The sequence below is a fragment of the Siphateles boraxobius genome, unplaced genomic scaffold (assembly GCF_051911475.1).
Source record: "Siphateles boraxobius isolate OS27281-9 unplaced genomic scaffold, OSU_SipBor_1 43, whole genome shotgun sequence".
In the NCBI taxonomy this organism is placed as follows: Eukaryota; Metazoa; Chordata; class Actinopteri; order Cypriniformes; family Leuciscidae; genus Siphateles; species Siphateles boraxobius.
This window is the reverse complement of record NW_027509064.1, coordinates 2,458,842-2,484,462: the sequence shown is the minus strand read 5'-3', so window position 1 is coordinate 2,484,462 and position 25,621 is coordinate 2,458,842. Positions and strand designations below refer to the sequence as shown.

The following is a 25,621-nucleotide window of genomic DNA, read 5'->3' as shown; positions in this document are numbered from 1 at the left end:
AATGCAAAAAGGCTGATAATTCATTAAACAATAAACAGAATCACTTTACAATAAGGTTCAATTTGTTAATAGACAATATTTATACATTTGGATTTTACAATACTTTTACAGCAGGTGAATTTTTAATTTCTTGTTAATTTCAAAGTTATTGTATTATATATCAAGTTAATTTAATTAGTTACTATATTACAAACAAACATGAATTAACAATGAACAGTATATTTATAAATTAACATTAATGTAGATTAATAAAGGTCTTAACTTGTTCATTGTTAGCTCATGATACCTTATGTGTTAACTAATGTTAATGAATATACTTTGTAAATTGCTACTAACGAAAATAATAAACGTGTGTTTTTATGTGTTTTTTTTAATGTGTATTCAGTTGAACATTATGCCGTTCAGAAGTCACTAGCTCGGATAGCATTATTATTGTGTCTTAACTACATAAAATTTGCAGCTTTCTAATGTTTTGTCGTGGAGTTTGTTTTGTTCACCTCAAACGAGTATTTACTGTGGCACCTCACAAATCAAGTAACCAATTGGACCTTATTTACACGCGCTACTGCTCCACTGACCATGCACTGGTCACTCCGCTGCACACCTCAGATCACTTCCTCCTCACTCTCAACTTCAACCTGCCTCAGAACACAACACACACTCCTCCACAGGTCACCTTTCGGCGAAACTTACGCACACTCTCACCCTCTCGCCTATCCTCTTTGGTCTCATCCACACTTCCTCCACCTGATCAGCTCTCAAAACTAGATACTAACAGTGGAACTGATACTCTTTTCTCCACTTTAACATCCTGCTTGGACATATTCTGCCCCCTTTCCTACAGGCCAGCCCGCGCCACACCCTCTGCCCCCTGATTATCTGATGTTCTCTGCGAACATTGCTCTGAACTCAGGGGTGCAGAGAGGAAGTGGCGCAAAACAAAAGATCCTACTGACCTTGGTCTTTATCAATCCCTCCTCTCTTCCTTCTCTGCTAATATCTCTACTGCTAAAATGACTTACTATCACAACAAAATTAACAATTCTTCTGACTCTCGCATGCTTTTAAAACCTTCTCCTCTCTTCTCAACCCTCCTCCTCCTTCATCAACCCTAACAGCTGACGACTTTGCCACATTCTTCGTAAATAAAACAACCACCATCAGCGGACAATTTACCAAACCACAAACTGATCCTATTCCCAGTAATCTACTTCAAGCCATTTCTTCCTCAGTTGTACCAGCACTCACGCACATCATCAACACCTCTCTTCACACTGGTACCTTTCCCACACCATTTAAGCAGGCTCACTGCTTAAGAAACCCACTCTAAATCCAGCACATCTGGAAAACTACAGACCGGTATCCCTTCTTCCATTTGTCGCGAAAACACTTGAACGAGTTGTTTTCAACCAGATATCTTCCTTTCTTACACAGAACAACCTCCTGGACAACAACCAGTCTAGTTTCAAAAGCGGACACTCAACTGAGACTGCACTGCTCTCAGTAATTGAAGCTCTGAGGTTGGCAAGAACAGCTTTCAAACTCAGTTCTGATCCTGCTGGATCTGTCTGCTGCCTTTGACACAGTTAACCACCAGATCCTTCTGTCAATCCTAAAGACGAAGGGCATCCTGGGAACCGCATCCAGTGGTTTAAGTCTTACCTCTCAGGTAGGTCCTTTAGGGTGTCATGGAGGGGTGAGGTGTCTAAGACCCAACATCTATCTACTGGGGTGCCTAAGGGCTCAGTGATTGGACCATTTCTCTTTTCCATCTACATGACATCATTAGGATCTGTGATTCAGAAATATGGCTTTTCCTATCACTGCTACGCGGATGACACACAACTCTACCTCTCATTCTAGCCTAATGATCTGACGGTAGCTGCTCGCATCTCAGCCTGCCAGACAGACATTTCTTGCTGGATGAAGGACCACCACCTTCAAGTTCAACTAAACCTTGCGAATACAGAGCTGCTTGTGGTCCCGGCCTCTCAACACTACACCACAACTTCTCCATTCAGCTAGGTTTGTCATCCATAACTCCATCCAGGTCAGCCAGGAACCTTGGAGTTGTGATTGATGATCAATTAAACTTCACAGAACCACAATGCTAGAACTGCCCGGTCCTGTATATTTGCCTTATACAACATTAGGAGGATCAGGTCCTTCCTATCAGAGCATGCTACAAAACTCCTTGTCCAAGCACTTGTTCTATCCAGACTGGACTATTGTAATGCTCTCCTGGCTGGTCTTCCAGCTTCCACTGTCAAACCTCTGCAACTTATCCAGAATCGTGCAGTTAGAGTGGACTTTAACGAGCCGAAGAGGGCACACGTCACTCCTCTCCTCACAAAATTGCACTGGTTGCCGCTCGCATCAAATTCAAGTTGCTGACATTTGCCTTCAGAACAACCACTGGCTCTGCTCCCTTTTACCTAAACTCATTACTTCAGACTTACGTGGAATCCAGAAACTTGCTCTCTTCAAGTGAACGTCATCTTGTGTGCCATCTCAAAGAGGCACAAAATCTCTTTCTTGGACCTTTACCTGGACTGTTCCCTGCTGGTGGAATGATCTACCTAACTCATCCAGAGCGGCTGAGTCCATAGCCCTTTTTAAGAAACGGCTGAAGATGCATCTTTTTCAGCAACACTTTATCCATTAACATTTTCCCTTCTATTCTATATCTATTTTAAAAAAAGAAACACAAGTACATGTGCCTTAGATTAAACTGGGAAGGGTCATAGCACTTGCATATTGTTGTCCTATTGTTATTTTAACTGCTTCTATTGTTCTCATTTGTAGGTCGCTTTGGATAAAAGCGTCTGCTAAATGAATAAATTTAAATGTAAATGGAGAAGAGGTTTTCATAAAAAGAAATCAATCATATCATAATCAACTGTTTACCATGTCCTTTTTTATTTTCCTTTTCCCCAGTTCTCAGCATTATCATATCACTGCCAGATTTCATTCATGGTCCAACTCACTGAGAGAGAGAGAGAGAGAGAGAGAGAGAGAGAGAGAGAGAGAGAGAGAGAGAGAGAGAGAGAGAGAGAGAGAGAGAGAGAGAGACAGAGAGAGAGAGAGAGAGAGAGAGCGAGAGAGAGAAAGACGTCTAAAAAGGTGTCATAGACATCTCATTACATTTTCATGTGCCACTAACTGCTCCGTATCCAGCGGCAGGTCACGTGAGAAGAGGCGCAGTATCATCCATGATTTAGGGAACTGTTTTGCTAGAGGCAGACGCCTGTGCTCACGCTCCTGAACGTTAATTAATTTCCCACTCGTCACTTCACACTTCCTTCCCTGCAGCCATCTTCCTCTGCTCTGTTCCAGGTAGCATCTTGTGTTCCTGGGATTCATTCAGAGGGCTTTTATATTGACAGGTCAGATCCAACAAAAGTCTGGAGGCTCTTAATTGCCTTGTTAGGGCTTCAGAAAGCTAGTCTAAAGATGAGGAAGTAATCCCTGTCCAGTCCATATGTTTGATGGTGCAAGACGATTTAGAGTGACTTTTATTTATTCTTGAAAAACTGCATATACGTGTACAGATTATCATGTTACACAATGATGCAGAAGAAAATGTGACTTTTGAAAATGTATTAAATGAAAAATCGTTTACTAACCCTTCCGATGTTGTTTAAATTCCTTTCTTTCATAGAACACAAAAGGAATGCTGACTCTGCTCTGACACAAATTATACTGATGCTGTGATTTATATGGAAGTAAAATAATGCCAAAAGTTTTTGAAACAAAAAAGCCTGTTGCATTGCACTACTTAAAAAAATAGGCATTGCATTAACCCTGCTTGCATTTTAATGTTTTGTATTTTTAGGGCTTGCAATTTGATGTTCTGAAATTCACCATGGTTTAATATTTAAGCTGTGAATATTTAAAATATAATATAACACATTTTCATTATTACAAATTAAATAATCCATATGCACCTTTCATATTTCACTTCCAAAATATTCAAACTGTTTAAAAATACAACCTATAATTGTCACGGTTCATGAATCCACCGTCTCTCTCTCTTCACACGTGCTGTGTGTGTGTGTGGGCGTGGGCGTGGTCACTGATCACTGCTGATTACAGCACCAGCTGTCACCACTTGTTTGTCCCTTTATATGTTCAGTAACTGGTGTCTCATGTTGTCAGATCGTTGTGGTTTCCCCGGTGTGTGATCCTGTTCCCGTTCCCGTTCCCGTTCCCCGTTCCGTTCGTTGGATTTTGTGTATTTACTTTGTGTTCTGTCTGGATTCCCACACTTCCCCACTGGATCACCTCGCACTGTCACTGAGGATTTACTGCACTGGATCACCGAGCACCATCACCGTGTTGCCTACCAAGGTCCCTGCACCACCTACCATCGGTGTTTGTGTTCGCCTGACCTGCAACTGTCTTCACTTGCTTAATAAAGCGTTTAACTTGCAACTTGCATCCAGTTCTTGTTATTGTAACTGAACGATCTGACCACATCATGGATGCAGCAAGTTCGACTAACTGGGACGAGTTTTCTTCCTGCAGCATTGCAAGAATGGACCAACAAGAGGAGAGCATCTCCAATACAGGTTGGGTGGTCCACGCTCTTGTGTTTGAGCTCACCCAACAGCTACAAAATCTGAGGGGTCCCGCTGCGCCGTTTCCGGCCATTCCACCAGAGTCGCATTTTCATTGTGAGCCACGCCTACCCTCACCAGAGGGATATTCAGGTGAGCCTGAATATTGCAGAGCTTTCCTTACCAGATGCTCTATGCATTTTTCGTTACAGCCACAAACATTCAGCCAGGAACAGTCAAAGGTAACGTTTGTCCTCACGTTGCTTTCGGGCAAAGCGTCTCTTTTTATGGGAGCGGCGGTGTGGGAGAACCAGGACCCATGGTGCACCTCGTTCCAGGCACTCTCGGAGGAGATGAGGAGAGTCTTCGATCGTGCGGTGTCGGGTAAGGAGGCCGCCAGACTACTCGCCGATCTCCACCAGGGAGATCGCTCGGTGTCGGAATACTCCATCCAATTCCGCAACCTGGCCGCAGAGTGCCAATGGAACAAGGAGGCGCAGTGGGACAGATTCCTGCATGGGTTGTGTTGAGAATTCCTATGGATCACATGACATAGCCAGTCATGGGAGGAGCTAAGTCTCCTCAGGTGCACTTAATGAGTGATAAGGTACTATTGTTTGGTGTGTTGGTGTGTGCCATATGCTATGGAAACAGACTGTACTTTCTTTCTCTCTTAATGAGAGCCTTTGAAGAGTTGATGTGTTCCTGACAATGCAAGTTTGTGCCCTTTTGATTTGTTTCTTGATGTTAATTTCAGAGATTCTGTTCGTCTAATTCTGAAATGTTCTATGTGATTATGATTCTCGTGTTTCTTACTATTTTGATGTTGAATTGTTTAGGATTGGATTATGTGATTAATGATTTATTAGTTAAAGTTCTATGGTGTTAATTATATTTAAGATTCTGTTTGTTTATTTTGTTTATACAAACCATACAACTCTATATCTGAGTCCAATTCTACTTTGTGGCCTGATTCATCTGTTGCAATAAATGATTATGGACTGAGTACTGGACTTCTGTGTTTTAATGGACACACCATCCTGGTAGCACATTTCCTGAACCAAACATTCCAAAAAATTACATGGTCCTTCGAGCCAGAGAGGCTACTAGGATGAATCAAGATGATTCTAAGAGACCTAAACGGGTATCAAACCCCCCCCAGATTGCATCAAGATTATTTGACTCAGTCAACCATACCACCTTGCACACAAGGACAAACTATTTCTGATCATGTGCTTCTGGAAGTATCACAGTGAGCTGCCATAGCTGAGACTCGGGTGAAGGATCTTGCTGGCGATGTACATCAAATAAAAGAAATGTTGTCAGAACTGAGCCAGAGAATGAGATGCAGATAAGAAGTCGAAATTCTTCCTTTTCGATCAGTTCCAAACAGAGTTCTAAGACAACATCTCCTGTTAAACATAATCAAGAGGATGACAATTCTAGAGCATCTCTTGTTCATGAATTGAGTGTATGCTTAAGACAACATGAGGCAAACCGACATGATATTGATCCACCTACATCACCTCCTCAACTCAGCAGACAAAGTACTCTCCCTCCTCCACCAAGATCTATGCTGCCTACGCCTTTGCCACGAGAAGGGGGAGGATCATTAGAACCCAGTTCTCTACAGCTTCCTGAGGCACACATGTTAACGGAACCTGTTGCTACACGGCATGCTCACTCTCAGTTCCAGCCTTCAGAGAATCTTCCTGGAATGAGTATGAATCCAACTCAGTTTGGCAATGTTCCGCCTTGGTCCTTAATCCAACAGCCATTGTATCCAGGTTATCCAGCCAATGATTCGCATTTAACAAGAAGCGGTGGGCCTGTTCCTAGCCAAGGGCAAGGCCATGGATTTCCCTCATGGATGTTTCCAAATTATCCAGTACCCGTTCCTCCTCCTGCATTATATCACCCTTATGGACCTTTTGTTAATCCAAGTCATGTCTTTCCGATGGCCGTACCATCATCAATGAATCAAGTTCCTTCGATGCCTCCTGCACAGTTTGGACCATCCATGGGCCCTTCAGATGTGACTGCTACTAGTAATGTTCCTGTGTTTAGACCTCAGAAACCGTTTGGACCTCCGGATATGATCCAGGCCAGAGATTCAATGGTGAATCAACCGGTAGTGGCAGCCTATATTCAGCCTTCCTCTGTAACTGGGAATTCAAGACTAGCTGCAGTTGAGAGGTATTCATTTCCATGTTTCAAAAGAAACGATCCTCAAGAATTTGCAATGCTAAATATGGCATTAAAAAATCTATTGCCTTCAGAGGAATCAGAACAATACAAATATCATATTCTTTTGGATCATCTGAAGCTTGATGATGCGCGGCATTTAGCCCTGGCATATGCTCATGATCCCCAGCCTTATACTACAGCATTACATGCCCTCCAAAGGAAGTATGGCCAACCTCATCACTTAGTGTTACGGGAGTTGGCTTCTATTCAGAACCTTCCAGCTATACGTTCCTTTGGGTTTGGTCAGTTTGCGATACGAGTCCAGGCTCTGGTAGGCATGCTCCAATCATGGGGTCAAGATCAAGAGGCGAAAGAGTTGGCCTGTTCTTCTCATGTTCACCAGCTTTTAAGTAAACTTTCAGCCCATCATGTTTCCAGTTTTGCTAGACATATTCGAACTGTTAATCAGAATGTTCCTTATAATTTGGTGGATTTTGCAAAATGGCTGGAGGAGGAAGCAGAATGCCAAAGTCTGGTAGTTCAAGTATCTGACCAATCAAAGGGGGCAACAAAGTATCAAGTGAGAGAAGAGAGACCTCCCAGATCTTGGTATCCCACAGCCACCTTTTTGCAGGGTGCAAATCAGGAGGAACATTATAACCCGAAAGGTAGAATGTCTCAGCCCACTAATTCGTATAGCAAACAATTAGACCCAGGACCTTTCTGTGCCTTTTGTGGTCATAAAGCCCATCACTTGAGTCAGTGTATAAAGTTCCAACAGTTTGATGTGGAGGCTAAAGAAAAATGGATCCTGGATAATGGTCGTTGTTGGAGATGTGGTCGGACACATCGTTCCGCTAATTGTGACTTGAAGAAGCCTTGTCCATACTGCAAGGAACGCCATTTGGGAGTTCTACACGAAGTCAATGTTCGTAAATCTGACTCTGGTATATTCTATTTGAGTAGACCAAGTGGCCTTAATTCTGTGCTTTTGAAAGTGGTAAAAGTCATTCTGAGTAATGAAGGAAGGACTGTGGAGACTTACGCCATTCTTGATGACGGTTCCGAAAGAACTATGCTCCTTTCTCCGGCTGCAGAGATGTTGGGCCTAAATGGGCCGGCTGAGTCTCTAAGGTTGACAACAATTCGACAGGGTTCTGAGGAGATTAATGGCACTAGCGTTACATTCTCCATCTCCCCAGCATCTTTTAGCCAAAGGAAATATGAGATCAGTGCAGTATTTACATCCAAGATGTTGGACTTACCTGAACAGACTTACCCTGTCCGTACTCTCCAAAGATGCTATCAGTATCTTAGAAGTATTCCTCTTGAAGAATTCCATCAGGTTAAGCCTCTGTTGTTAGTGGGAGCAGATCATCCTCATTTGCTATGCTCTACAGAACGAGTAACATTTGGTCCTCCTGGAAGTCCTATTGCACTACATACCGTCTAGGATGGGTATTGCAGGGTCCCACTTCCTTGATTCCCGAGACTGATTCTATCTCTCAGTGCCACTTCTTGGCTACTTCCATAGAAGATCAGTTACAGAGGGATGTAGAAAGATTGTGGCAAGACGATGTTCTTCCGTATCATCAGACATCAAAGGCAGTTTTTCGGTCAAAGCAAGACCAATATACTCTGGAGTGTTTGCAGCAGAGAACAGAATACCTAGAAATGAATGGTGTTGTATGATATGCCACTCCTTTACTTCGAGCCAAACATGCACCCAGATTGAATGCTCTGCAGCAATCAGTAATGCCAGCATTGCGTCGCACAGAACGCCAGATTGCAAAGAATCCAGTGCGTGCAGCAATATATGAGGAAGAGATTCAAAAGCTAGTGGAATCTGGCTATGTGAAGAAGCTGAACCCAAAGGAAATGGCTTTCACTGATGAATCTTGGTATGCACCCCATCATCTAGTTGAACATAATGGGAAACACTGTTTAGTATTTGATTGTTCCTATCAATTTAACGTTGAAAGCCTGAATTCCTATTTGTTATCTGGCCCTACCTTGGGTTTTTCTCTTCTCGGAGTCCTTCTCCGTTTCAGAGAATATCAAGTGGCAATCAGTGGCGATATACGGGCCATGTTTCATCAAGTTCGATTACTACCTTCAGATAGACCATTTTTACGGTTTCTGTGGAGAAATATGACCAGAGATGCCCCAGTTGAGGTGAATGAATGGCAAGTTTTACCATTTGGAACTACATCAAGTCTCTGCTGTGCCATTTATGCTCTTCAAAGACATGCAAAAAGAATCTCAACTACCTATCCAGAAGTTCAAGATTCAGTCCTTCATTCATCCTATGTTGATAATTGCTTGCAAAGTGTGCCTACTATTGACGACGCAAAGGAAATGATCATGAAACTGTGTCCTTCACTGAGTGAAGGAGGCTTTGAGATCAGACAATGGAGTAGTAATTATGCCTCCGTGGTTGACCCCTTACCAGAAGAAGCACGTTCCCTGCAGACCGACTTATGGCTGAGCCATGATTGTAATGATCCATGTGAGGGCACACTTGGGATGAGCTGGCACTGTTTGCAGGATACTTTGGGGTATAAGCACCAACCTGTTGAAAACCAGACCCTGACTTTGCGGATTCTGTATCGCATCTTTGCTCTGCAATATGACCCGTTGGGGTTTATTATTCCCTTCACTACACTTGCTAAGATCATGCTCCAGCAGTTGTGGATCAAACCTGGGCGTGGATGGGATGATCCAGATATTCCTGAAGGCATTAAGAGAAGCTGGATGGCTTGGGAAGAGGAGCTATCTGGCTTGAGCAAGATCCAAGTTCCTCGGTGGTATGGATCAGTAGGATCAGGTGAAGAGAGGAGAGAACTGCATGTATTTTGTGAGGCATCAGAACGGGCTTATGGAGCCATATCCTACCTTCATCTTTCAAATGGGAATGAAGTTGTCACCTCATTTGTTATGGCTCGATCTAGAGTATCCCCAAAGAAGACCACTTCCATCCCACGTCTAGAACTATGTGCGGATCTAGCCGGATCTCAACTGGCGAATCTCCTAGTGAAGGAACTTTCTGTGCCCCTCCATAAAGTGACACTCTGGACTGATTCAACCACAGTTCTGACATGGATCTGCTCTGAATCTTGTCGGTATAAGATATTCATAGCTAATCGGATAACTGAGATTTTAGATTATTCTACACCAGAACAATGGAGATATGTGGACACTGGAAACAATCCGGCCGATGAAATTACTAGAGGAAAGAAGTTGACAGAGCTATCTCCTATTAGTCGTTGGTTTCGAGGACCTCCTTTCCTTGCCTTACCACCTCATCAATGGCCGAAGTATCCAATCACTTCTCCTGATGAAGTATCACTAGAAATGAGAAAACCTGTGTTTTGTAGCCAGACACAAGTTTTACCAAGCCTTTCCAAAGTCGACCCTGTCCAATTTAACACGTGGTGAGAGTTGATTGCTGATATCATCGAGAATTTTTCTCCTGATCAAGTGCCAGAGAACAAGCTCAGTCAGAATCAAGCAGAGCTGTTACTCCTTCGTCAGGCACAAGAGGAGGATTTTCCTGAGGAGAGCAAGTTACTCCAACTAGATCAAAGTGTTTCAGACCACAGTAGACTTGTTGAATTGGCACCTGAGTGGGACCCTGTGACCGGTCTCATAAGAGTGGGAGGTCGCCTTCGGCAGAGCGAGGACTTGGAGTTAGAAGCTATCCATCCCATCGTTTTGGACCCTAAGAATCCTATAACTAAGCTTCTGATTGTAGATCTTGATTCAACTCTGTGTCACCCAGGACCACAAAGAGTCTTTGCCCAACTTCGTAGAAAGTATTGGGTTCTACGTGGACGACAAGCCGTAAAATCGGTTCAACGATTATATCGTGAATGTAAAAGATGGAAAGGCTCTCCTTTCAGTCCCGAGGATGGCTGATCTTCCTCCCTCTCAACTCCGCCTCTACAAGCCCCCATTTTGGTCAACTGGAATGGACTGCTTTGGCCCCTTTAATATCAGTGTTGGCCGCAGACATGAGAAACGATGGGGTCTTCTTTTCAAATGTCAGACAACAAGATGTGTGCATCTTGAGCTGTTATCTGGTTTAGATACAGACAGTTTCCTATTGGCCCTCCGGCGTGTCATAGCTCGCAGAGGTCGACCCTATGAACTTATATCAGACCAAGGAACTAATTTCCGGGGAGGAGAGCGAGAGCTCAGAGAAGCACTCAGTCAACTCAGCCCTGCCCTTCAAGAACTGCTTTCTCAGCACCAGATTCAATTCAACTTTACACCTCCATATTCTCCGCATTTTGAAGGATGCTGGGAGAGAGAGGTCAGATCCATTAAGGCAGCTTTACGGGTGACATTGGGTACCCAGGGGCTTTCTGCAGAAGTCTTATATACAGTGCTGGTAGAAGTGGAAGAGATGTTGAACTCTAAAACTCTTGGATATGTGGCATCTAATATATCGGATCCTGATCCCATAACTCCTAATATACTGTTGATGGGGCGGCCAGAGGCTTCCTTGCCTCAAGTAATGTATGCTGATTCTGAAATACTTTCACGTAGAAAGTGGAGACATAGTCAAGTTCTATCTGATAGATTCTGGTCAAGTTTTATCAGAGATTATCTTCCTTCCCTTCAAAGTCGTCAGAAGTGGATGCAGGAGGGAAACTCGATTTCATGTGATGCTGTAGTTATGCAGTAAATGATTATGGACTGAGTACTGGACTTCTGTGTTTTAATGGACACACCATCGTGGTAGCACATTTTCCAGAACCAAACATTCCAAAAAACAGAGGTGGAAAGTAACGAATTACATTTACTCGCGTTACGTAATTGAGTAGTTTTTTTTTGTACTTCTACTTTTTAAAGTAGTTTTTAAAATCTGTACTTTTACTTTTACTTAAGTACGTTTTCTTTGAAGTATTGTACTTCGCTACATTTGAAATCATATCCGTTACTGAGTAAAAAATAATAATACAAGGGGGGGAAAAAAAAAAAATCACACACTCCGGAAACTACTGAATGGATTGAAGGGCGGGAGAACAAACGCGCAAAAAAGGTGACGCCCAGCTGAAGCTGAAAGCTAAGCGCCAAGCGAATTATGGCCAGTATGAAAAGTAGAAAAAAAGCGTGGTTGTCCTCGAGGATAGATATCCAATTTGTAAAAAATGTGGACGCAAAGTGGCTGCAAAAAGAGGATATAGGACACCATCCCTCCTTCAGATAAAGGTATGTCCCGATTTACGTGATGCAAAGGGAATCCCGGAATCCAGTCATGAAAATGGAATTCACTTAATGCAGATGTCACGTAAAACATGCAAAATAATGGATGGATGAATACATGGAAAGTAGAACTGTGCAATAAATCCAATCGCGACATGGTCAGTGGATATTTAAGCTAAGCACAAAAATACTGCAAGTAAATATATAACCCTATTTGTTCTGCTGAGCTGCGTTTGTCTACTACAAACTCAAGTACTCGTGAGAGTTCATGGTGTTTTCAGCGTCTCACGATATGAATACATGAACATTTCCAGAGCTGCTCTCAGAGAACGCCTAATGAGCATTTTCATAATTTTATTTGAGAAAATCCATTGTCAAATACACTTTTAACAGGTCTTCACAACCCGTCAAAATAAAAGTTCGGTTTTACTAGGAGAAATTATGACAGAAATATATTACTATTGTAGGCATACAGAAGAGCGTAGCCTACTTCTCAAAATAATAATAATAACAACAATAATAATTCATTTTATTTGAATATTATTTAAAGGAATATTTTTTTTTGTCCATGGTTTAATTTAGTAAATCTGTTTTTGCAGCGCTTCCCCAAAAAATAAAAGGACACAAGTTTAAATTTACATTTGATTACCACCGTTTTTGATAATATATTTGGATTAAATCATAAAAAGTAGGGGTGTAACGATACACAAAACTGACGGTTCGGTTTTCCCACGGTTTTGACGTCTCGGTTCGGTTCGGTTTAGAAAGCTAAAAAAAAAAAATTAAACAGTGGTTTAATGAAAAAATGGTGTCTTTGTCTTTAAATTAATTCAATTACAAATAAACATTTTGCAAGGATTAAAAATCTGCTAATGCTGTATAGGGAGCCGCACATTACTATAACATTAAAGTTTAACAACAGAGCCTAAATTTAGATGCTATTTATTTTTTAGATATAATAATCAACACCCAACACATTGTATGGAAATATGTAAACTGAACATAAGGCAGTTTTTGCATTAACTTTACTCTAATTTGTTATTGAAATATAATAATTTACACAGTTGCTGTCATTTTCATTAAAGATATTTTAAACGTACTTTAAATAATCAAGATATAATTAACAGGTTAAGTAAAATATAATATATAGGATAATATTGTGCATTTATTTAGTGCAAGAGTTAATTTCTCTGGGAACCAACAAGTTGTGGACACTTAATCACTAGCCTGCTGAGGTAAATATAATGCTAGTGACAAGCTATGCAGTTTTATTGACGTCTTTGCGCTGATGAAACACTGATTGAGCGATTACACGAGTTATGATGCCTTTCAGTAAGTATACTGTATTTTTCAACATACCTTCAGGTGTCCATTCATGTTTATTCTGTAACTGAGGAAGAGATGATCACGTTTACTCGCGTTTACTCCGCGCTGCCGCTACTGTTACAATCCGTGGTGACAGATAGTTTTAAACTGTGGGTACAGATTGTCAATTTACATCCATGTGGACAGATTGGTAAACTGTGCCTAGTTTTGTAAAACTGTGCACACGGTAGTTTATTTTTCTTCTGTAATGAAGCTTGGCTGTCCATCTATTGAAAAATGTTGGTACTGCAGCCAAATAAAATCTTACTGAAAGCTCATTTTTTGATATATCAACCTAAAATTTGGAACACAACTTCTTCAGATTTTTGGCTTACATTTTCCGGCAGTTTTAGAGTAAAATATATTTTGTAATATATATATTTTATATAAAATATAAATAATTATATTTTTACATTGTTCATTTTCATAAACTCAAACTTGTATAACTTTTTTTCTGTTTCACTTTCATAACTTCATAATACTTCACTTCAACATTAATCTGGCAAATGTCTTCTTTAAAACAAGACCAACCATAGGTCTATATTCCAAAGCATTCTTGAATTACAACCATTTAAGTTTGAATAGTGATTTTCATGTCTATGCGAAAAAAGGGGGAGTGACAGTTAAAGGGTTAAACAATATTAAACTATAATATCTATATCTATAATATCTAAAATATAATTTATATATAAAAACTCTCCTACAGTCCAGTCACCATCAGTCGCGACGGTCGCGACTCGCACGTATTTTCATTTAAACGTCACTCATTGACGTTTTCCTAACCAGAAAAAAAACGATTGCCCTGCTCTGCCTCTGATTGGCTAGTACTCATTGCCATCTGGGTCAGAGCCAATTAAAGGCAGGATGTGGGTGGGAATAACTCTGTGTATAGGGAAAGGGGAGAGACAGAGGGAACAGGGAAACTCAAACTCCTACATTTAAATAACATATAGAAAATATCTGCTTGACAACGAGCTGAGAACAAGCCCAAATAAGCAACTACACTTTAGAAACAAGCCCAAAAAAAAACGCGACCCGCGACTACCAATATTTGTAAGCGACTTTACAGAAAAACAAGCCCAAAGTCGCTTATAATAAGCGGACTTGGCAACACTGATTCCAGGTCCAATCAATGAGCCGGGCTGGTCGGGGCCGGGGTAGCTTGCAGGGCGGGGCGTGTTCGGTACGCCATGAGAGTATCGCCGTTCGAATCGTGGGTTCTGTATCGCGGTTCCTCGGTTTGGTTTGAATATCGTTACACCCCTAATAAAAAGAAACATTAATTTTCTGAATAAAATACATTTCATAGGACAGTATTATTCTTAAACATTTTAATAAATTATTAATGTTAAAAATAAGTTGTTAATCTAATTCATTATTAATTATCAAATTTAATTGATTAGACATGTTTTATTGAAATTTTAATAAACAAACAAATTATTTCAAGTTTGTTATAATAAAAGCATTTGTTCAACCAAAAAAAAATCCTGTTTTCATTAATTTAACTGTCATTTTAACTGATGATAATAATAATAATACCCATAATTTAATAATACAGTTTATTTATTTAACAATTGATTAATACTGTAAACCGTGATATTTTCTGAGACGTTACCATACTGTGAAAATCTTATACCATTACAACCCTACACGGGAGGGTCTCCCACCCCACCCCCGCTGTTAAAAAAGTAACTCAGTAACTTTTACTCTGAGTCAATTTTAAATGAGCTACTTTTTACTTTTACTTGAGTAGATTTTTAGACCGGTACTTTTACTTGTACTTAAGTAAAATTTCATTGAAGTAGTAGTACTTTTACTTGAGTAGAATATTTTATTACTCTTTCCACCTCTGCCAAAAAATTACAGGTTGGCTGACCGTGTCCAGAGAGAAATTTACATGCTGGATCTACCTCCAAGCTTGAATGGACTGATTGAGTTGGTTTTGAGGGTCGATGCTCAGTTGAGCAAGATGAGTCGCTTTCATCAATATCGTCATTTTGGCAGCGCGGAGGACTTTCGAGCCAGCAGCGGCTTTCCCGGGAGGAGTGAGAAAGGCGGAGATCCCAAGGACTTTGCCTCTACTGTGGTAAAGCGGGCCACTTCATCCACTCCTGCCCGGTAAAAGATCAAGCCCGGTAGTAACTATGAGGCTACTATCTGGTGGGATCTCCGCCGAGAAGACCTCATCATCTACACTCCTCCCGGTAAAACTGAGGTGGGCAACCCACTCACATGACTCTAAAGCTTTACTGGACTCTGGGGCTGAAGGTAATTTCATAGACTCTAAACTTGCTCACCAACTTCAGATCCCCGTCTCCCCACTCACGCACAAGATATCCGTCACTGCTCTCAATGGCCAGGAACTCCCCAATATTTCACACACTACTGAATCCATCACACTCATCACATCTGGAAACCACACCGAGCCTATAATCTTTCTCCTCATGGACTCGTATCCATAGTACTTGGTCATCTCTGGCTCACTCAACACAACCCCAGAATCGACTGGGGTCACAATTCTGTCTGCTTGGAGTAATATGTGTCATGAGTCATGTCTAGTGTCTGCGTGTTTGTCTGTGCCTGTTTCTGTGTTCCAGGAAGAGGGAGGGAATTTGTCTAACGTGCCCAAGGAGTACCAGGACCTGAGGGAAGTGTTCAGTAAGTCTCATGCTGCTTCTCTCTTTAAGAGATATGGTTGATCAGTTCATATATAAATATACAAATAAAAGACCTGGGTGTTATACTAGACCGCAATTTGACTTTCGAAAATCATATTTCATATATTACAAGAACAGCCTTTTTCCACCTTAGAAACATTGCTAAGCTACGCAACATGCTATCTGTTTCTGATGCAGAAAAGTTAGTTCATGCATTCATGACCTCGAGACTAGATTACTGTAATGCTTTATTAGCTGGCTGTCCTGCATCCTCAATCAACAAGCTACAGATAGTGCAAAATGCAGCTGCTAGAGTTCTTACTAGATCAAGAAAATATGATCATATAACACCTATTTTATCATCTCTACACTGGTTACCTATTAAGTTACGTATCAATTACAAAGTATTCCTACTGACCTATAAAGCCCTAAATGGTTTAGCTCCTGTGTATTTAACAGACCTTATATCGCCATACAATCCATCGCGCTCTTTAAGATCACTAAATTCGAGGCTTCTGGTCATTCCTAGGATATCTAAGTCCACTAACGGAGGGAGGGCGTTCTCGCATTTAGCTCCTAAACTCTGGAATAGCCTTCCTGATATTGTACGAGACTCAGACTCGCTGTCCCAGTTTAAAACTAGATTAAAGACGCATCTCTTTAACCAAGCATTCACTTAATCCTTAACCTTTGATACTACTGCTGAATCAGTTCGAATGCATTAACATTATGAACATCAGCTATGCTAATTATTTCCCATCTGCCTTTCTGCTGTTATCTCGGGACGCTAGTCCCGAGGTAAATAGCGTTCGTCAGCTCCAGTTTGTATCCAGCCTCTCACGGAGACTTCAGATGCCCCAACGCCTGTGAAGAGACGACTCGACGCCTGTGAAGAGACGACTCAAAGCCGGCGATATGTTATGCCATAAATTAATACTTGATTAACTAACTGTATTTTTCTATGTACATTTCCGAAATGCAATTTCTGTAAAGCTGCTTTGAGACAATGTGTATTGTGAAAAGCGCTATACAAATAAATTTGAATTGAATTGAATTGAATATATGTTTACCTGGATGACATATTGATTTTTTTGTCTTCTCTCCAGGAACACATTCAGCACTTCAGACGAGTGCTTCAGAGGTTGCTAGAGAATGGGCTTTTTGTCAAGGCGGAGAAATGTGTTTTTCATGCACACTCTGTTCCCTTCCTAGGATACATTGTCTCGTCTGAGTGAGTGCGTATGGATCCTGACAAGGTTAAGATTGGCCAAGTCCAGATTCCCGTAAGGCCCTACAGAGGTTTCTGGGGTTTGCCAATTTCTATCGGCGTCTTCTTCGCAATTTCAGCCAACTAGCCGCACATCTGACTGCCTTGACCTCCTCCAGAACGACGTTCAGGTGGTCCGATACAGCCGAGGCTGTATTTGCTAAAATGAAAAGTTGCTTTGTTTCGGCTCCCATCCTCGTTGCCCCTGATCCATCATGTCAGTTCGTGGTGGAGGTCGACGCGTCAGAGGTGGGGGTAGGAGCAGTACTTTCCCAACGTTCTTCCACAGACGACAGAATGCATCCTTGCGCGTTTTTGTCTCATCGTTTATCACCTGCCGAGCGTAACTATGACATTGGTAAAAGAGAGTTGTTGGCAGTCAAATTAGCAAGGCAAGGCAAGGCAAGGCAAGTTTATTTATATAGCACATTTCATACACAATGGTAATTCAAAGTGCTTTACATAGAAGAAATTAAAATAATCAAAAGAAATCAGAATAATTAAAACAGTTTAGAATAAAAGATAAAATACAGAAATAATCAAATGAAATCAGAGTAATTAAAACAAAATAAAATACAGTGCAAACAGTCGGACGAACAGTGGCACAGTGCTCATTCAGTAAATGCACAGCTAAACAGATGTGTTTTGAGTCTGGATTTGAATGTGACTACTGTAGGAGCACATCTGATCTCTTCTGGAAGCTGGTTCCAGCTGCGGCTGGCATAGTAGCTAAAAGCAGACTCACCCTGCTTAGAGTGAACCCTTGGTATTTCTAGCTGATGTGATCCTAATGATCTGAGTGATCTGTTGGGTTTATATTCAGTGAGCATATCTGCAATGTATTGAGGTCCTAGGCCATTGAATGATTTATATACCAGTAATAATACTTTAAAATCAACCCTAAATGTAACTGGCAGCCAGTGTAAAGACCTGAGGACTGGTGTGATGTGTTCATATTTTCTGGTTCTGCTCAGAATCCTAGCAGCAGCGTTCTGTATGAGCTGCAACTGTCTTATGGTCTTTTTGGGAAGGCCAGTGAGTAGTCCATTACAATAATCCACCCTACTGGTGATAAAAGCATGCACAAGTTTTTCTAAGTCTTGACTGGAAACAAAGCATCTAATTCTTGCAATATTTTTCAGGTGATAGTATGCTGATTTAGTTATTGCTTTGACATGACTACTGAAACTAAGGTCTGACTCTAGAGACACACCCAGATTCCTGACTTGATTTTTAGTTGTTTGACCCCTAGACGGAAGGTATGCGTTCACCTTGAGAACTTCATCTTTGTTTCCAAACGCAATGACTTCAGTTTTGTCTTTGTTTAACTGAAGAAAGTTTTGGCACATCCTATTGTTTAATTCATCAATGCATTGGCAAAGGGAGTCAATGGGGCTGTAATCGTTAGGTGATAGGGATAAGTAGAGCTGTATGTCGTCTGCATAGCTATGGTAAGCGATTTGGTTCTTTCTCATTATTTGGCTCATTGGGAGCATGTACGGGTTGAATAGGAGTGGCGCAAGAATTGACCCTTGAAGGACTCCACATGTCATGGATGTCCACTCAGACTTATGGTCTCCTATACTCACATAATAACCTCTCCCTCCTAAGTATGACCTGAACCATTTTAGGACTATTCCAGAAAGCCCGACCCAGTTTTCCAGGCTGTCAAGAAGTATGTTGTGATCGACAGTGTCAAATGCAGCACTGAGGTCGAGAAGTACCAGCACTGATAATTTGCCTGTATCAGTATTTAAGCGAATATCATTTATTATCTTTATGAGCGCGGTCTCTGTACTGTGGTGCGGTCGGAAACCAGATTGAAAATTGTCAAGTATCCATTCGAGCTTAAGAATTTGTTCAGCTGATTGAAGACAACTTTTTCAAAGATCTTGCCTATGAAAGGAAGATTTGAGATCGGTCTATAGTTGTTTAATATGGTCTTATCCAGATTGCTCTTTTTCAGGAGGGGCTTGACAACTGCAGTTTTCAGGGAGTTCGGAAAACTCCCAGTGCGAAGTGAGGCATTTACCACTTCTAGGAGATCTGCTTCTAAGCTGTGTAACACATTTTTGAAAAAAGATGTGGGAAGTGCGTCAAGGTTGATGTTTTTAGGTGCAGTACGGTTTCTTCCAAAATTTTGCCATCAATTTCTTCGAAATCAGACATAGTGACTACTTTCTCAGGCTGTTGTCTGATCTGCCTGACCCCAGCGCAACTCAAGGATGAGCTGATCACCTTTCTGATATTATTGATTTTCTCAGAGAAGAAGGAAGCAAACTCGCTGCACTTGCTCTCTGAGAGCATTTCACTGGGAATCTGGCTTGGGGGGTTTGTCTGTCTCTCTACAGTAGCAAAAGGAGTGCGCGTGTTGTTTATATTGCTGTTTATAATATTCGAGAAGAAAGTCTGTCTAGCTTTGCCTAGTTCCTTATTGAAAGCATGTATGCTGTCTTTGTAGATGTTATAATGGACTACAAGTTTTTTCTTCCGCCACATGCGCTCTGCTTTTCTGCATTGTCTTTTCATATTTTGCACTGCTGTTGAGTTTCTCCAAGGTGCTTTTTGTCTGTCACTCTTCTTCCTGACTTTCACAGGAGCAATATCATCAATTACACTCTTAACTTTTGAGTTAAAAGAATCAAGGACAAAATCAACAGAGTCAGCAGATATACTTGGTGTTAAAGACATAGCCTTCATAAATAGTACACTAGTGTTCTCATTTAAGCATCTCTTCTTGACAGACACAGATCTAGCTTCAATGGCAGGAGAGATCAATATATCAAAGAAAATACAAAAATGATCAGACAGCGCTACATCCTTAATAACAATTGATGACATGTTTAGACCCTTACTGATAAGTAAATCTAGAGTGTGTCCACGATTATGTGTGGGTCCATGTACATGCTGAGTGAGATCAAATGTTTTTAAAACAGTTTTGATTTCTTTTGCCATATTGGTTTCTGCATTATCTATGTGAATGTTAAAATCTCCAGCAATGGCAAAGCAGTCAAACTCTGAGGAAATTGTTGATAACAGTTCTGTTAAGTTCTCAGCAAAAGCTTTTGGAGGCTTTTTGGAGGCCTGTAAACAATGATAAGTAAAATGCGTGGAGCACCTTTTAACACAATACCCAGATATTCGAAAGACGGGTAATTCCCAAATGATATTTGCTTACATTGATAGACATCTTTATAAAGAGCAGCTAAACCTCCGCCTCTTCTGACAGCTCTGCAGACACTCATAAAAGTAAAGTTAGGAGGGGTTGTTTCATTGAGGACTGTTGCACTGCAGCTGTCTTCTAGCCAAGTTTCATTTAGCAACATAAATCCAGGTTGTATGTGGTTATTAAGTCATTGACTAGAAGTGATTTATTTTTAAGTGAGCGGATATTTAAAAGTGCTAACTTAACAGTCTTACTTTTTGTCCCCACAGCAATCTTAGTATGTCGTGTTATAGTCACCAGATTAGGTGAGTTTGCTGTACGGCTTTTGAAGGCCTTAGACTTTCTGTCATGTAATCGAAGAGCAATAGATAAAGATACAGGCACACTGGGTTCCCGCTTGTTCTGTAAACATTTGAGAAAGTTATTGTTATCATAGCGGGGACCCGACACATATCACTGAGAGCTGGTATCAGTTGTTTTTGGTTCACCTCGAGCCGCTGGAGGAGGGTGTGGGCCCTGGCGCTGTGGCAGAGGCCGAAGAGCTCTCACAGGAGGAGGGAGAGGGCGAGCTGGGCCAGCAGGCTTTGGTGGTTGTGGGGCCTGGCGTTTTTTGGTTGGTATCTGGGGGCTCGCAGCAAAAGAGTGGGATAGTCTAGTTCCAGCATGCACCAGTTGTTCCATTTCCTCTGAGAAGCACAGACGTGGAGATGCTGGAGAGAGGGATAACGTGTCCGGTGAGGGCGGCTGTTGCTCTGGTGTTATTGGAGGCTGTAATATGCTGTCCTGGTTTCCCTGGCTGTTTTCCAGAAAGTCGTCCTTGGGTGCTGAATCTTGGAGCAGTGCTAGTATGTCACAGTCTGTCTGTGGTGAGCTCTGTGGGCAGGGCTCAGCTGAGATTGTGTCCGTGAGCAGAGGCTGTTGTGGCTGAGTTGTGTTATCACTGTCCTTGTGTCATGCGTCAACCGTAAGTCTATTAAGGTGCGGAAGTGAAGTCCTGTGGTCATTCATACTGTATCCAGGTGTGTGTTTGCCATTGAGGTTGAGTGGATTGGCACACATTGCAGAAGGATGACAGAGGGAGAAGTAGATATTGTCCTTTAGCACTCTTGAACCAAGTTTGTTTGGGTGGTGGCCATCCTGTTGAAACAGTTGCCTCTGACTCCAGAAAAGATTGAAGTTGTCAATAAAGTTCACTCCTTTTATATTGCAGGTTTTTTGCAGCCATGTATTAAGCCCAAGCAACCGTGAAAACCTGTTTGTTCCTCTTGCTGGGAGTGGTCCACTGATGAATGTCTGAACTTTCAGTCTTTTAAGTGTTTCAAAAATTGTGATGCTCGTGACAATCTGATGTCTCGAGTGCCTTTGGGTCTCGCTCCCTGTTTGTGCCATCGATTAGTAAGTCGATCGGCTTGTTTCTCTACACTCAGTATGGCCTGTCGAGGAGCACTGGATTCATGGGACTCACTGGCTGTATGCTGAGGGCGTCCATGACGAAGCTCTGTTGTGTGTTCCGTCTGGTTTGGTGGTCCCGCAATTAACTTTGTTTCAAGAATTGCAATCCTTTGTAAAAGTCTGTGGCAGTTGGAGCAGCAAGTAGATTCCAGAGGAGGCATTTTCTTATCCTTATGAATGTAGGCAGTTGTGTTTTCTCTTCCCCGGAATGTAAGCTTTCAGTGGGAGGCTGGTCGAAATAAAATAATTCTGCTTTTTTTGTAGTAATCCAAGCGTTTGAGCACTGTGCTGATTTGCTGAAGTTAAAATTAGGTGATAAAACGAGATAAAATATAGAAATATAAAAGCGATAGAGTAAAGCCCGGAGCAGTAAGCGAGAGCGTCCGAACAGTAGCTGAGCAGGAAGTGAAGTCTCAATTAGCGTTGGAAGAATGTCGTCACTGGTTAGAAGGGTCAGGGGTACCTTTTATCATATGGACCGATCACAAGAACCTTGAATATATCAGAACCGCCAAAAGACTCAACTCTAGGCAGGCTCGGTGGGCACTTTTTTTTGTACATTTAGATTTTTCCCTTTCTTACCGCCCGGGTTCCAAGAACATCAAACCCGACTCCTTACCTCAAATTTTTGACCAATCCGAACGGCCGTCCACTCCTGAGTGCATTTTACCCGAGACCTTATTTGTCTCACACTCAGATGGAAGATCGAATTGTATCGGCTTGTGACATCCGCAGTTTTGTCTTGGCTTGCTCGGTTTGTGCCACTGGTAAGACTTCCAATCGGCCCCCAGATGGGTTACTCCAACCGCTGTCTGTCCCTTCGAGACCCTGGTCCCACATTGCGCTAGTTTTTATTACCGCCCTCCCAGGGCAAGACGGTCGTTTTGATTGTCGTGGACCGGTTCTCGAAGGCGGCTCATTTTATTCCCTTGCCCAAATTATCCTCAGCCAAGGAGACAGCGGTAACTTTCGTTTATCAAGTATTTCGCTTACATGGCCTCCCGATGGACGTGGTTTCTGACAGGGGTCCCCAATTTGTGTCCAAATTTTGGCAAGAATTTTCTGGGGGTGAGTATCAGTCTATCTTCGGGGTTTCATCCACAAAGCAATGGTCAAACCGAGTGAGCCAACCAAGATTTGGAGAGAGTGTTGCTATGTTTGGTTTCCAAGAATCCTTCCTCCTGGAGTCAACAACTCTCGATGGTGGAGAACACCCACAATTCGTCACCAGTGTCATCCACTGGCCTCTCTCCGTTTAAATTTAGTTTAGGTTACCAGCCACCAGTTTTTCCCAGTATAGACTCTGAAGTCGCGGTCCCCTCCGCTCACACACCTTCGTCCAGAGGTGCCGCCACTCTTGGAGCGGAGCCCGTGAGACTCTTCTCCAAGTGGGGGCACGCAGCAAAGCTAAGGCTGATCGCCACAGGTCGAAGCATCCCATATACGTCATTGGTCAAAAAGTGTGGCTTTCAACCAAAAATATTCCTCTCTGATCCGTATCTAACAAGCTTGCTTCCCAAATTTATTGGCCCATTCACTATCACCAAGATCATTAGTCCGGTGGCAGTCCGACTCAAACTTCCTCCTACGTACAGGAGAATTCATCCCGCCTTCCATGTTTCTAAAATAAAACCTGTGTTTCATTCACACATTAATCCACCGGGCCCGGTTCCCCTCCCGCCTCGACTCGTAGACTCGTAGCGTTTAACTTGCACCTTGCATCCAGTTCTTGTTATTGTTACAATAATATTCAACAGGCAATTTTTGGTCCATTTGACATTTGACATTTCAACATTGACATCCAGTAACTGCAGGAAAAGCAGTAGATTACCGAGCATAATCTCCATCTGCTGTTGTCATCCTCACCAGCAGGGGGTACAAAAGTGTGTGTTGTTGACGAAGACCGAGCAACAGTTAAGCCATTCATTCATAAAAACTAATTTACAGCAATTCAGCATTCATTACATTATATATACGCAAAAGAGGATAAAAGCACAAAAGCTTTTTTTATGTTTCATTCATTAAATTCATTGTTACTTTCCCTTTGTAGCCTTACATGTTATCAGCTTTCTCTACCATGAACGTGATTATAATCGGTTTCCCTCAATACCTCATCGTACTCAAGGATTCCAGTTCTTTCGGGACAAAACGCTTAACTTAATGGACTAATACAGTGATATAAAAGACCAAACTCGCACCTTATTGGGGAAGTATGCCTATACACATGTACTGCGTTAGATTAAACTGGGAAGGGTCATAGCACTTGCATACTGTTGTCCTATATGGTTAGTTTAACTTTAAGTTGCTTTGGATAAAAGCGCCTGCTAAATGACTAAATGTATAATTGGCATTCACACATTGGACATTCGCACATTTAGGGGCCGTCTCTAAAGTTGCATTCAACATTGGTACAGACCTACACGTTTCTAACTTCAATAGCAAACTTCAATTTATTTGAATAAATTGCGCATTATGCCTGACACCTACATGAACACTTTACAGTTGGTTTTATCACTGTAAATCATTCTCTTTAAATGCTATTGAATTTAGAAACGTGTATACCAATGTCATATGTAACTTTAGAGACGGTCCCTAAATGTGCGAGTGTCCAATGTCAAGCCAACTTTATGCCAGTAGGCCTAAACTGGGAAACACTCAGCATAAAACTTTGCGCGTTAAGTTCATATTCTGAGTCCATCTGCTTACCTGCGAGTTTGGTCTTTTATATCACTGTATTAGTCCATTAAGCCGTTAAGCATTTTATATGTCCAGCAGGGGAATCCTGAAGTAGGGAAGTTGAGGGAAACACTAGTAGTCTACTGCATGCAGCACATCGCGCAATATACTGTAAAGTTAAGACAACTAAACAACCAAGATAAATATATGTCTACCTCAAATGTTACATTGGATCTGTACATCCGCATCGGGGCAATAACATTGCCCCGATGCGGATGTAGGGGTGGTGATGGCACAGTGGATAAGACACATGCCTGTGGTGTGAGAGACCTGGGTTCGAATCCACTGTGAGACACCAATGTGTCTCTGAGCAAGACACTTAACCCCTAGTTGCTCCAGAGGCGTGCGACCTCTGACATATATAGCAATTGTAAGTCGCTTTGGATAAAAGCGTCAGCTAAATGAATACATGTAAATGTAACATTATAGTCTCGTCCACGGTAGAGAAAGATGCATGTAGGCTACACAAGAAAAGTAACTGTGAAGACACTGAATTTCACATAAAAAAGACGTCATAATAATCACAAATACACTTACATTGTTGTAAATTAGTTTTTATGAATGGCTTGCTCTAACTGTTGCTCGGTCTTCGTCAACAACATGCACTTTTGCACCCCCTGCTGGTGAGGTCGAATAACAGCAGATGGAGATTATGCTTGGTAATCTACTGCTTTTCCTGCAGTTCCTGGATGTCAACGTTGAATTTACTGTCGAATTTGAACCACTGAATTTGTGGAAGCAAATTTGCAAAGTGAAATAAAATGGACCGAAAACTGCCTGTTGAATATTATAGGTTGTATTTTTAATCAGTTTGAATATCTTGGAAGTGAAATATGAAAGGTGAATATGGATTGTTGAAATTTTACTAATGAAATTGTGTTTGAAATGTTTTGAATTTAAATATTCACAGCCTAAAGGAAAATTATGTAGGAATTTCTCCCATCTAGCGGTGAAATTGTATTTTGCATTCAAACGAATTGTGCTCTCCAGCACCTTGCTTTTTCAAATGCGTGTTGCATCT

At 41.6% G+C, this 25,621-nt stretch overlaps 1 long non-coding RNA gene across 1 annotated transcript in view; it reads right to left on the bottom strand.

Moving 5' to 3' along the window:
- Positions 1–606: 606 nt before the first annotated feature.
- Positions 607–25,621, bottom strand: part of LOC143708789 (uncharacterized) — a 686,037-nt gene continuing 661,022 nt past the window's right edge. The window contains exon 3 of the long non-coding RNA XR_013193655.1: positions 607–626. This is a non-coding gene — a long non-coding RNA (uncharacterized LOC143708789). The remainder of the gene's footprint in view (positions 627–25,621) is intronic.